Source organism: Mobula birostris, chromosome 27, assembly GCF_030028105.1.
Source record: "Mobula birostris isolate sMobBir1 chromosome 27, sMobBir1.hap1, whole genome shotgun sequence".
In the NCBI taxonomy this organism is placed as follows: Eukaryota; Metazoa; Chordata; class Chondrichthyes; order Myliobatiformes; family Myliobatidae; genus Mobula; species Mobula birostris.
Window position 1 is genome coordinate 12,567,256 of NC_092396.1, and position 11,899 is coordinate 12,579,154.

Sequence of the window (11,899 nt, forward strand, 5' to 3'; positions counted from 1 at the left end):
TTTAAGAGGAGCACAGGACAATGATGTGGAGAACTACAAAGTATATAGAAAGCAAGAGACAAAGACCTGAAATGCTTAAATAAAGCTTCAGGCCATTGTTGCTACTGGATGAAAATGATAACTTAATAGCTTGCAGAGTAAATCTGCTCCCATTTGCTGAGAATGGAGCTCAGTAGAAGATTGCAACCTGTTGAGATTAAATTGCATCAGGAAGACAGATGAAGATTTTCCTGAGCTTTTCTCACTATTACCTCTCCTTTAGTTAGATGTCTCGATCAGCCTGGTGCTAAAATTAAAATGGTAGATAAATGTTGATGAATAGCATTTCTATGACAGAAATCTACCTACTATGCTGCACAGTCCAAGAACATCCAGGAATTAACGCTCAGAGCTGAAAGGTAGATGAATTTTTCCTCAGGAATGCTACTGACCTTCCAGAGATAAATTCCAGGAGAGTTGAATGCTTCCCAGGTTTACTGGTACTGGTTTATTATTGTCACATGCACCAAGATAGAGTGAAAAACTGGTCTTGCATGCTGTTCATACAGATCAAATCAGTACAAGGTGCATTGGAGGAGAACAAGGTAGAACGATAACAGTGCAGAATAAAGTGTAAAAACTACAGAGACCTTGCCGTTCAGGTAAACAATAAAACACGAAATCATAATTACGTGCAGTACTGTACCAACATCGTAGGGACATATATATATATATATAGCTTGGCTTTTGCACAGTACTGTATTGTCAACGTGGAGTGGAGAGCGAGTTTGTAAATCTGGTGGGAGCAAAAGATGTTGGGTATGGTGAGGGTGGAGCATTGCGAGAGGGGTGAGGGACAAGTGGCAGAAAAGGAATGCCAGTGGCAGGGTTGGGGAGGGGGGAGGGTGATGGCATGGGTGCAGACATACCCAGCCCTGAGACACCAGGCAAGGTCATTTAATTCCGAACAATTCGTTTATTGATCATTAAAGAATGTCTTTATGGTGCTTTCTGCTCCCTTCCCCTTTTCCCAACCATGATTCCCCTCTCATGCTCAGCCCACAACAGAGACCCATATCAGAATCAAGCTTATCATCACTCACATATGTTATGAAATTTTTTTTTGGAGCAGTACACTGCAATGCCTAAAATTACTACAGCACTGTGCAAAAGGCGTAGACACATATTGTGCCTAAGGCTTCTGCACAGTACTGTGGGTGTGGGGTCAAGGTATCTTATGCACTAGGGACCATTAAAAGTGAGGCGCAAGCTGTCCTTGAGCCTGGTGGTGAGTGCCTTCCAGCTTTGCTATCTTCTGCCCAAAGGAAGAGGTAAAAAGAGAAAATGTCCTGGTGCCTGAGGTCTTTGATTATGCTGGTTGTTCTACTGATGCAGCAAAAAAAAATCGACAGAGTCCATGGAGGGGAAGCTGGTTTCAGTGACGTGCTGAACTGAGCCCACAACTCTGCAGTTTCTTGCGGTCACATGTTGAGCTGGTGCCATACCAAGCCATTATACATCCAGAAGAATTCTCTCTATGATGCACTGATACAAATCGGTAAGAACTGACAGGAACATGCCAAATTTTTGTCGCCTGAGGAAGTGGAAGCATTGTTGAGACTTCTTAGGCCGGACGTCGAAAGGTTTGGAATGGGACAGTGATGTTATTTAGCAGAGTTAGCCTTTGCTATGAACAATACAGACATTATTCTGTACTAATAATAAAGAACAGAATAATAATATACACAATAATAATGTACCAATGTGCAATAATAAAGTGCAAAATAATAATGCAGAGACTATTGCACTGTGATGCTTGTTGTCCTGTCGCACAGAGATAAACTGTTGTATTTGGTAGGAAAGATTTTCTGTAATGATCCTTGTGACAGTAGAGCTGAATGAATCTTTTGGAAAAGGTGCTCCACTGCTTATTCTGTAGGACATAGAGAGGATGTGCCAGATTGACCATAATAGATAACAGTTTGTTTAGTGACCTCCTCTCCATCACTAACTCAAAAGAGTCTGGGTTGTAGCCAAGGATGGATCCAGCTTTTTTGGAAAGTTTATTTAGTCTTTTTGCATCACCGGCACCGACGCTGCTTCCCAACATAAAGCCATAAAGAAGACAGGACTTGCTACAACAGACTGGTAAAAGATCTCTAACATCCTGCTGTACACATTGAAGGATCTCAGCTCTCTTAGAAAATAGAGTCTGCTCATCTCCTTCTTGCAAATAGCCTTGTTGTTGGTTTTCCAGTCAAATTTGTTGTTGAGGTGAACACCCAAGTATTTGTACTCCTCCACCACCACAACCTCTTCTCCAAATGTATACAGGACTCGTCACATGCCATCCCAGAATGTACACAGGACTCATCACAGTCCTCTTCCTCCTAAAATCAATCACCATCTCCCTGGTTTTGGCCACATTCAGGAGCAGGTGATGCCTCCCGCAACACTTCACAAACTTGTCCACCAATCCTCTGTACTCTGACTACTGTCCATCTCTGATATACCCAACTACTGTAGAACTCTTCTGAGAACTCCTGCAAGTGGCAAGACTCAGAGTTGTACCGAGAGTCAGAGGTGTACAGTGTGACAAGAAATGGAGACAGGACAATCCCCTGTGGCCCTCCTGTGTCACTCACCACCACCTCAGACAGAGAACTACCCAGCCGTACAAACTGGGGTCTATCTGTCAGGTAGTCAGTAATCCAAGAGATAATGGATTTGTCTACACTCGTCCTTTCCGGCTTCTCGATCAGAAGAATTGTCTGGATTGTATTGAAGACACTGGAGAAATCAAAAACTGTGATTCTCACAATGCCACCAACATCATCCAGGTGAGAGTGAGCTCACCGCAACAGGTAGATGATGGCATCACCCACTCCCACGTGAGGTTGGTAGGCGAACAGTGGAGGGTCCAATGAAGATCTCACCTGCGGTCCAGGGTAAGTCAGGACCAGTCTCTCCAGCACCTTCATCACATAAGGTATGAGGGCAATTGGTCTGTAGTTATTAAGTTCAGGTGGAATTGTCTCCTTGGGTACAGGAACCGAGCAGGAAGTCTTCCATAGCACCAGTATCTTTTCCTGACTCAGGCTCAGATTGTAAGGGTGCTGCAAATTACCAGACAGCTGGCTCACACAGGCCTTCAGTACCCTGCGCCTTGATGTAGTCTCCCCAGCTGTCTCTTAACCTGACCTGCAGTCAAGCTGTCTCCTAACCTGACCGGTAGGGAAGGGTGGTCATCCCAATGGAGGCAGGATACTCCAAGGTTAGGGAGTTTGAAACACAAGCACTCACCAGACGGGAAGGAGGGGTGAGGAGAGAGAAGGCTTCGAGGACAAGGAGGGTGTGTGGTTTGCACAAGTGGCAGAGGGGACATCAGGAGGTCCCGTGCTGAACCTGTTGAAAAACAAGTTCAATTCTTTGGCCCTTCCCAGGCAGCTCTCGACCTTCCTTTCCTTAACTTAGAAGCCAATGATCTGCTCCGTGCCCATCTAGACATCCCTTATGCTATTCTGCTGGAGCTTGTACACCAGCTCCCTCTTGCAGGATTCTTTGCACTCCCTCGGTGTTATCCTCTGTTCACTCTGTACCTGCCTCAATACTTCTCTATCTCCAGACCCAAAGGCATTCTTCTTCATATTCAGAAGTTCTTTCAGGTTACTGGTGATCCAGGGCTTGTTGTTGGAGAAGAGGCGTACAGTCCTGGATGGCAAAATAACGTTCTCACAGAATATGATATGGTCTGTGATACAATCAGTCATTTTGTTAATGTCCTCCCTGTGTGGCTCACATAAGACATCCCGTCCTTCCTCTCAAAGAATTCCTGCAGTGCCTCATTAACATCTTGAGTCCACCTCCTGACAATCCCTGTTGACAGAGGCTGTCGCCGGACAAGAGGCACGGGCCTGGGTGTCAGCAGGACCAAGTTGTGATCAGATTTGCCAAGTGAGGGAAGGAGGATGGCACTATATGCATCCTTTACATTTACATACAGAAGGTCCAGATTTCTATTGTCCCGTGTAGGGCAGCTGACATATTGACAGAAAGTTGGTATTATTGCCTCGAGAGGAACATGGTTAAAATCCCTAGTAACAGCCACAAAGCATTGGGATATTGATAAAATTTGCTGGTGAACGCAACAGGCCAGGCAGCATCTCTAAGAAGAGGTACAGTCCACATTTTCGTCCCGAAACATCAACTGTACCTCTTCCTAGAGTTGCTGCTTGGCCTGCTGCATTCACCAGCAATTTTTATGTGTGTTGCTTGAAATTCCAGCATCTGCAGATTTCCTCGTGATTTGGATATTGAGTTTGTATTCTAGCGACATTCGAACGAATAGCATCGCACGATGCTACTGACATCATAGAAGTACATTAGTTATGAAGCACTTTGGCAACATCTGAAAGAGGCAGGAACAGGACAATACAAGTAGGATACAATGTAGGGCAATACCTGGCGTTGAACCACTGAGCATCAAAGGGAGACGACTGAATTTTCCGGCTGGTTAACTGGCCCTAACGAGGTTCAATGGAAGAAACGGTTGCATTGCCCCCAGCCGTGCCCTGCCAAGCTCTCGTGCTCATTCTCCTTTCAGAGCTGGAGCCTTTCCCGCTTGCTTCTTAGTCGTCTGAAAACTCTGCTGACGCCCCCTCGACTGCTCCTGCTCTGCCATCATAGGTAGGTCTTTGGGTAAAAGTCCGAGCATGGCAACAGAAAAATGGATAGCAAGCACCCAACTGTGTCTCCGCAATGCAAGGAACAAAATTGAGGGCTGAAGAGGAAACACGTGAAAGCGACAAAACTTTGAATGAAGCAGACTTAGACCACAAGACATAAGAGCAGAATGAGGTAATTTTGCCCATCGAGTCTCTTTTCCACCATTCCATCATGGCTGATCCCAGATCCCACTCAACTCCATACAACCTGCCTTCTCGCCATATCCTTTGATGCCCTGACTGATCAGGAAACTATCAGCTTCCGCCTTAGATATACCCACAGACTTGGCCTCTACTGCAGTCTGTGGCAGAGCATTCCACAGATTCACTACTCTCTGGCTAAAAAAAAAAAATCCTCCTTACCCCTGTTCTGGATAGGCCCACCATAGGAAACATCCCATCCTCCAGTGAGTACAGGCCCAAAGCTGCCAAATGCTTCTCATATGTTAACCACTTCATTCCTGGAATCATCTTTGTGAACCTCCTCTGGACTCTCTCCAATGACAACACATCCTTACACACCCTTTCTGAGATATGGGGACCAAAACTGTTGACAATATTCCAAGTACAGCCTGACTAGTGTCTTATAAAGCCTTAGTATTATCTCCTTGCTTTTATATTCTATTCTCCTTGAAGTAAATACCAACATTGCATTTTCCGACTTGAAGTTAGAATCAGGTTGAATTTCTATGGGAAATAAACCTCTAAGGCAGCTAATCATAAACACAAGAAAGTCTACAGATGCTGGAAGTCCAAAGCAACACACACACACACAGGTAGATTCTTGTAACATATGAAAGAGAAAAGTTTCTGGTTAATGGCATGGATTCTTAAAAACATTGATGTATAGTGGGTCCAGGTCATAGCTCCCTGAAAGGTACCCATGCATGTAGAAAGGGTAGCAAAGAAGGTGTACAGCTTGCTTGTCTTCATTGGTCAGGGCACTGACTACGAGATTAATGAAGTCATATTGCAGCCGTGTAAACTGTCTGCTAGGCTGCATTTGGAGTATTATGTGCAATTCTGGTCACTGCATTACAGGAAGAATGTGGATGCTTTAGAAGGGGTGCAAAAGAAATTTATATGGTTGGATTAGAAGGTCTTGATATTATTTGATATTATTTCAACAGTTTTGAATATAGACTTACAACGTCACCCAATTACTGCTATTTTTGGGTTACCAATGATAGAATCAAATCATTTAACCTCTTCAGCTCGTCGGATGATTGCATTTCTTATTTTAATGGCTAGAAGATCCATTTTGCTGAATTGGAAAGAGATTAATCCTCCTACCATATTTCATATGGTTTTCACAAACTATGTTGTGTTTAAATTTGGAAGAAATTAGAAGTGTTGTTTATGACCCTTCCATTAAATTCGAAAAGACTTGGAGGCCATTTATTCAGCATTTTCATATGATGCAATTTGACCATTTCCAAACTTATTTTACTTCTCTGTAGTGTTGGTTGAGAGGAACAGAGTCATCGACACTAAGGTTTTCTTTTCTCCCATTTTTTACGATGTTAAAACAGCCCAGGTCTTTTTTTATAGTTTAGTTGATTAATTCTGTTTAGATTATTTTTTTTGGTGGGGGGGTTATTATTTTTTCTTCCTTTTTCATGATTTTTGTTTAGATAGTTTTCTTTGTTTTATATTATTCATTGGTATCCTATATGATTGGGAGTTTTATCATTTAAGTATTATTTGGCTTTATAATCACTCATGTTAAGTATAACAATGTATTCCCAATAACTACCATGTCATGTTTATATCTTTATGAAACTAATAAAAAGATTGAAAAAGAAAGAAAGGATTAGACGGTATCAACTATAAGAAAAGATTGGGCAAACCTGAATTGTTTCTTCTGGGCCATTGGATGCTAAAGGGAGATCTGATCGAAGTTTATAAAATTATGGTGGGAATAGATAGGGTAGCCAGTCAGAATGTTTGCCAAGAGTAAAAATATCAAGTAATAGGGGGCATGTATATAAGGTGAGAGAGGCACGGTTTAAAGGACATGAGCAGGGCAAATTTTTACACAAAGAATGATGACTGTCTGGAAAAGGCTGCTAGGGATCATATTGGATCATATTCAGTGGTGGCATCATGGGTAAAGAGGCCTGCTTCTATGATATACGGTTAAATGTTCCATGCAGAAGTACAATTATCATCATTATCTGCCGCATTGTATCATGTAGGTGATCATGGTCAACGACTTTGAATGACCTTGTCAATTTTTTTCTACAGATGTGGTTTGCCATTGCCTTCTTCCGGGCAGTGGCTTTACAAAATGGGTAACCCCAGCCATTATCAACACTCTTCAGAGCTTGTCTTTCTGGCATCACTGGTTGCGTAACCAGAACTTGTAGTATGCACCAGCTGCTCATAGGACCATCCATCACTGCTCCCATGGCCTTGCATAACCCTGATTGGAGGGCTAGCAGAAGTATGGCATAGTGAAACACAATTTTTGAATAAAAAGTTAGTGAATGAAGTATTATAGTGTCATCCTCCTCTTTTCTAAAATAATTGAAACTTGACACACTTGTTTCAAATACTAATCCAATGGTTCAAGCTGAGAGATCAAGGAGAAACATTAAAAATATATATATATATACACTAAGTTATTTTGTTTTATCTGCTCCTGTTTAAATAACTTTTCATGTATGTGGCCCATATTAAGATATTGGATCAGGCAAATATTAAATTAGATACCTTTACTTCAGTCAGAGATTGTTAGTTATACTTGCATTCAAAACATCAGCATTTTTCATTGCTAGTAATTTTGTTCAGTTTCAGAAATATGTACACATTCTGGCTTTATATAATAAGAAAAGAAAAATTAATTGGAACAGAGGAGCAGGAGTAGGCCAAATTGACTTCTCAAGCCTGTAACACATTTTAATTAGATCATGACTGAACTAAATCTAAACATTCACCTGTATGTGTTTGCTTTGTAAAAGTTAAAGGCAGAATACTGCAAAAAATTACACACAGAGATAACCCATTGTAGCTATGAATGGAAATCAATGACATGCAAATTAATTACTGGAAAGAAAGGAAATGACTTACTGTGTCTGAATCTCTTTGAATCTACCTGTCTATACTGTTGACATTCCAGAATTTGTTTACTGCATTTATTGTTCCTAAAATGAACTTTATTTTCTCCCATTTTGGATTATGATATTTAAATTTTAATTAATGATTTCCTATTGTCTGAAAACATAATTCTGATGCACTAATAATTTTTGAGGACAAAAATAATTTGTGCCATATGAGAAGATCTGAGAATATTAAATTCTCATCCTAAATGATGCAGAATCATTCCTGCAACATGTATTAAAATATCTGTGTTGAGTCAGTACTTTATGAAATTTGTGAAACTTTATCAAATGAGTCAGCTCAATTGATTTTATTCTTCAGTGAAGATTTCCTTGGCCTTCTACACATTTATAGAACTAGAATAATATAATGTTCAGTATGGTAATGATGCTAATTACACATACATTGGCACCTAATTTTTTTGGGCATTATGTACACAGGATTTCATTCAGATTTTTTTCAGAATCAGAATCAAGTTTAATTTCTCCAACATATGTCATGAAATTTGTTGCCTTTGCTGCAGCGGTACAATACAATATGTAATAATAAAAAATATGAATTACAGTCAGAATTACAGTTAAATAAGTGGTGCGAAAATAGAAGTAAATAATGTAGTGAGGTAGCATTCATAGTTTCAATGTCCATTCTGAAATCCGATGGCATTGGGGAAGAAGCTATTTATGAATCGTTGAGTGTGTGCCTTCGGGCTTCTGTACCTCCTTCCTGATGGTAGCAATGAGAACAATGAGAGCAACTTCAGTGATGGGATCCTCAATGACGAGATATTGCTCCTTGAAGATGCCCTGGTTACCTCAGTAGCTAGTGCCCATGATGGACCTGACTAAGTTTACAACTCTGCAGTTTATTTCAATCCTGTGTGGTGGCACCACCCCCCCCCCCATACCATACCAGCTATTTATTGATTCATGTTCAGAAATTTGGAATTTCTTAACATTCTCCAATTGTCAGGAGTTTATAGAATTAAAAAAAATCTTATTGTTGAATGTACTGCATGTCAAGCTAATGTTCTTTTGTTCATTTTATATTATTTCTGTGTGGTTGTAGTTCTAGCTTGGTATGACTGTGAATTGTTTTCTTTCCATATAATGAAACAGAAACGGAGTGTGGGAAGTAAGATTTGTAATGTACCACTTGCCATTAGACCTGTTGCATTAGTTAGGCTGGGAGTGGATTGTCTCATTGTTTGTTAGCTGACGTAAGAAGTTGAGTTTAATGCCAATGGCACAGATTTACACTTGTACATTTCACTTTACCAGGATAACGATTGATCGAGGTGTAAACTGGTTCTGCTAGTTTTACACAGAGCTAAGCACCCTTACTCAAATGACTATCATTTGAGCATCAAGTTAGCTTCTAACAGCAGTATGATATTTATTGATGCTATAAAATATAACAATTTTATAAGGTCTTGCAAAGTGAGCAAGTTGAAACACACACCGGATGTTTCTTTATTTAAAAAGAATCCTGGGATTAACTGAAAGATGTACTGTTTGCTTTACAAGGACACAAAATAGGAACAGAAGTAGACAGATGACTTACCCCCAAAGCCGGCTCCATTATCACTGAAGTACGACATGGAATTTATTGTTTTGTGACACCCAGGAATCTATGAATTACTAAATTAAATAAATGATGCAAAAAAGGGAAGTATTGTTCTGAAATCTGACGGCAGAGGGGAAGAAGCTGGTCTTAAATTACTGAGTGGGGTCTTCAGGCTCCTTTACATTCTCCTTGATGGTAGTAATGGAAAGTAGGCATCAGCAGTTAGTGTGGTTCCTGAATGATTGATGCTGCCTTCTTGGAACACCACCCCTTGATGACGGGGAGAGTAGTGCCTATGATGGAGCTGGCTGTGTCTATAACCAGTCAAAATGCTTTCCACTTCTCTATCTATAGAAGTTTGCAGCAGCCTTTGATGAAATACCAAATCTCCTCGAATTCCTAATGAAGTAGAGTTGCTGCCTTGCCTTCTTCTAGACTGCACCATTGTGTTTGGAGCCCGGATAGATCCCCTGAGATGTTGACAACAAGGAACTTGAAACTGCTTACCCTTTTCACTGCTGGCCTCTCAATAAGGACTGACGTGTGTTTTCCTGACTTCCCCATCCTGAAGTTCACAATCAATCCCTTGGTCTTGCTGGTGCTGAGTGCAAGGTTATTGCTATGACACCAATCAGTCTCACTTCTTCATTGCAGTCTGACATTTTACCAACAGCAATGGTGTCATTGATAATTTTACAGATATGGTGTTTAGGTTTAAATTTCTATGTACCTCAGTTTTAAATGATAAGACCCTTATTTTAAAAACTATGTCCCCTTATTTGAGACCAAAGGGATGTGAGCGGTAAGTTTTTTACTCAGAGAGTGGTGGATGCCTGAAATGTGCTGCCTGGTATAGTGGTAGAGGAAAATACATTAGAGGCTTTGATAGGAAGTTGGAGGGAGATGGACATTGTGTTGGTAGGAGGGATTAGTTTTGGGGGTTTTTTCACTTACTTTTGAGTTGGTTCAGCACAGCACTGTGGACCAAAGGACCTGCTGCTATGCTTTTATGTTCTATGTATATCCTGTGTTCATTCGAGTTGTGAAAACACCTCAAAATCTACACTGTCTTGACTCCTTGGGACCTTAAGTGTTTCAGTAAGATCACCTTGAAGAACATACATCTAACCTATGTAGCTTCACTTGTGAAGATCATCCTTTCATCCCCAAGATTATCTTGATCAACTTTCCTTCCTTGGAGAGTCTCCAATGATGCCATAACTGTCCTTGAGTTAGAGGGTCGAAACTGTGTAGTACTCCAGATACGGCCTCAGTAACATATAATTGCAACAAGGCATTCTTAATTCTAGACTCACATTCGTTTTGCATTAAAAACCAATATGCCATTTTTTTTCTTTTTTAACAGCTTGCTGCACCTGCATGCTAACAGCAGCAGATTCTGGAAATCTAAGAAAAAATAAAAATCTTGGGAACACTCAGCAGGTCAGGCAGCTGTGGAAAGATAACCAGTTAATATTTCAGGCATGGTTTTTTTATTTTCATTAAACGTCGTTGATGATGAAACTTGTAGTGAAGATAGATCTATTATGGAAGCCATCTGATGTTGAGTTGAAAATTGACATACAAGGGACTGCATATATTGGGATCTGGAAAAAAGAAAAACACACTCAGAACTAAGCTAAGAAGCTAAAAAAAGAGTTTTAAAAAATCAGATTAAGAGCTCAGCAGGTCAGACAGCATCTGTGGAGGCAAGGGGATAGTTGAAGTTTTACGTTGAGACCTTGCTGAAGAACTGAGATTGTAAAGGTAGCCAGTATAAAGAGGTGAGGGGATGGTGGTGCGACAAGAACTAGCAAGTGATAGGTGGATCCAAATGAGGACAGATTGATGGGCAGATGGAGTCAGGTGTGGGAAGGGAAGGTGGGAGAAAGCAACAGAGGCAGGGAGCCGATAAATGAAGTCAACAAGGGGTCGCAAGTAGTGAAAATTGATCAGGTTCTACTGTATGAGTGCACTCATTGCAAGGTGTTAGTTTCTTATGCCAGAGTACATTTCTTGCCCTCTGAGAGGTTAAGGTATTGAGCGCTGAACCACAAACAGACTGGCCATTTATACTCAGACATTTTCTCCCAAGAACCCAGGTGGCTTTGCATTTTTTTTAATCATGGGGTGCACATGTTATCACTGATATCTGCTGGGGTCATTTATTGTGTCTGATTCTCCCGATACAGCCTTCTGTACATTGATAAGACTCATCACAAATCGGGGGTCAGCTTCATAGAGCACTCTTGCTCCATCTGCCAAAAGCAGAACTTCCTGACGGCCAAACATTTTAATTGTGATTCCCATTCCTGTTCCAACTAGTCAGTAAATGGCCTCCTCTGGTGCCAAGATTAGGCCACTCTCAGGGTGGAGGAATAACACCTTATATTCCATTTGGGTAGCCTTCAACCTCATGGCACGAATATTGATTTCTCCTTCTGCTAAAAAAAAATTCCCTCCCCCTCCCCCCTTCTTCTATTCCCCAATCTAGCCTTTTACCTCTTCTCACTTGCCTATCACCTCTCCCT

At 41.0% G+C, this 11,899-nt stretch overlaps 1 long non-coding RNA gene across 2 annotated transcripts in view; it reads right to left on the bottom strand.

The window, feature by feature from the left end:
• Positions 1 to 11,899, bottom strand: part of LOC140188810 (uncharacterized) — an 82,402-nt gene that overhangs the window by 31,119 nt on the left and 39,384 nt on the right. The window lies entirely within an intron of this gene.